We start from the raw sequence: 2,689 nt of genomic DNA, 5'->3' as shown, positions 1-2,689 counted from the left end.
ACCCGGCCCCGCGCCTCCTCGCCCGCTTTCCCCTGCCGACGCCCGGGCCTGCCGCACGGTGAGCCCCGGTCGGACTGCCCCCCCCTGCGGCAGGGCCCCCGTCTCTCGCGGGCCCGGTCCTTTTTTCCTTTTCGAGCTCCGGGGCCCGGGCTAGCCGCCAGAGCCCCTCCGCCCGCCCTCCCCGGCGTCGGGGAAAATATTGTCCCGGACTTCCAGTGCGCCCGATCCTGTCAGCCGGGGGGTGGGGGGGCAGTCCCTCGCTGCGGCCGCGGAGGGTGAGCCCAGGGCGGCTTGCCTGCCGTGCGAGGCCCCTCTCGGCCACCAGGTCAACCCCGAGTCGAAAGGGCTGAAAAATTTTCAGAGTCCCCTCCCGGGCACCAGGTCAACCGGTGGAATCGGACGGGTTCACCTGCTGGCCGGTTCGCTTCCCGGGCACCAGGTCAACCCGTGGAATCGAAAGGGTTCACCTGCTGGCCGGTTTGCTTTCCGGCCACCAGGTCAACCCCTAGGGGTTTTAACGGGGGCACGCCCGGTGGCCTCTTTCCCGTCCGGTCACCAGGTCAACCCGGATCTCCCTCCTTCCCTGGGCGCCCCCTCCTCGGAGGCGTCAGGTTCCATTTTTTCCCCCCCCAGACTTCCAGGGGCCCGATCCAGTCGGCCGGGAGGCAGTCCCTCGCTGCGGCCGGGGAGGGTGAGCCCAGGGCGGCCTGGTCCATGTCTCTAGTGGGCCCGATCCTTTTTTTTTTTTTCGAGCTCCGGGGCCAGGCCCGCCCGGGCAGCCCTCCTCGGAGGCGTGGGGCGATTTCCCCCCCCTCAGACTTCCAGGGGCCCGATCCTGTCGGCCGGGAGGCAGTCCCTCGCTGCGGCCGGGGAGGGTGAGCCCAGGGCGGCTTGCCTGCCGTGCGAGTCCCCTCTCGGCCACCAGGTCAACCCCGAGTCGAAAGGGCTGAAAAATTTTCAGAGTCCCCTCCCGGGCACCAGGTCAACCCGTGGAATCGAACGGGTTCACCTGCTGGCCGGTTCGCTTCCCGGCCACCAGGTCAACCCGTGGAATCGAAAGGGTTCACCTGCTGGCCGGTTCGCTTTCCGGCCACCAGGTCAACCCCTAGGTTTTAAGGGGGGGGGGGGACGCCCGGTGGCCTCTTTCCCGTCCGGTCACCAGGTCAACCCGGATCTCCCTCCTTCCCTGGGCGCCCCCTCCTCGGAGGCGTCAGGTTCCATTCTTTTTTCCAGACTTCCAGGGGCCCGATCCAGTCGGCCGGGTGGCAGTCCCTCGCTGCGGCCGGGGAGGGTGAGCCCAGGGCGGCTTGCCTGCCGTGCGAGTCCCCTCTCGGCCACCAGGTCAACCCCGAGTCGAAAGGGCTGAAAAATTTTCAGAGTCCCCTCCCGGGCACCAGGTCAACCCGTGGAATCGAACGGGTTCACCTGCGGGCCGGTTCGCTTCCCGGGCACCAGGTCAACCCGTGGAATCGAACGGGTTCACCTGCTGGCCGGTTCGCTTCCCGGGCACCAGGTCAACCCGTGGAATCGAACGGGTTCACCTGCTGGCCGGTTCGCTTCCCGGCCACCAGGTCAACCCGTGGAATCGAAAGGGTTCACCTGCTGGCCGGTTCGCTTTCCGGCCACCAGGTCAACCCCTAGGTTTTAAGGGGGGGGGGGGGGACGCCCGGTGGCCTCTTTCCCGTCCGGTCACCAGGTCAACCCGGATCTCCCTCCTTCCCTGGGCGCCCCCTCCTCGGAGGCGTCAGGTTCCATTCTTTTTTCCAGACTTCCAGGGGCCCGATCCAGTCGGCCGGGTGGCAGTCCCTCGCTGCGGCCGGGGAGGGTGAGCCCAGGGCGGCTTGCCTGCCGTGCGAGTCCCCTCTCCGCCACCAGGTCAACCCCGAGTCGAAAGGGCTGAAAAATTTTCAGAGTCCCCTCCCGGGCACCAGGTCAACCCGTGGAATCGAACGGGTTCACCTGCTGGCCGGTTCGCTTCCCGGCCACCAGGTCAACCCGTGGAATCGAAAGGGTTCACCTGCTGGCCGGTTCGCTTTCCGGCCACCAGGTCAACCCCTAGGTTTTAAGGGGGGGGGGACGCCCGGTGGCCTCTTTCCCGTCCGGTCAGCAGGTCAACCCGGATCTCCCTCCTTCCCTGGGCGCCCCCTCCTCGGAGGCGTCAGGTTCCATTCTTTTTTCCAGACTTCCAGGGGCCCGATCCAGTCGACCGGGAGGCAGTCCCTCTCTGCGGCCGGGGAAGGTGAGCCCAGGGCGGCCTGGTCCATGTCTCTAGTGGGCCCGATCCTTTTTTTTTTTCCGAGCTCCGGGGCCAGGCCCGCCCGGGCAGCCCTCCTCGGAGGCGTGGGGCGATTTCCCCCCCCCCACCCCCAGACTTCCAGGGGCCCGATCCTGTCGGCCGGGAGGCAGTCCCTCGCTGCGGCCGGGGAGGGTCAGCCCAGGGCGGCTTGCTTGGCGGCCGGGTCCATGTCTCTAGTGGGCCCGATCCTTTTTTTCCCTTTTCCGGCTCCGGGGCCCGGGGTGCCCGGGTAGCCCTCCGCGGTGGCGTCGGCCAATTTTTTTTAAAATCAGACTTCCGTGGGCCCGATCCTGACGGCCGGGAGGCAGTCCCTCGCCGCGTCCGGGGACGGCGAGACGCTCGGCCACCGGGTCAACCCGGAGGAAGCGGTCTGGGGGAAGAAAAAAAAAAAAA

Source organism: Chrysemys picta, unplaced genomic scaffold (assembly GCF_011386835.1).
Source record: "Chrysemys picta bellii isolate R12L10 unplaced genomic scaffold, ASM1138683v2 scaf714, whole genome shotgun sequence".
Classification (NCBI taxonomy): Eukaryota; Metazoa; Chordata; order Testudines; family Emydidae; genus Chrysemys; species Chrysemys picta.
This window is presented reverse-complemented; position numbering follows the sequence as displayed.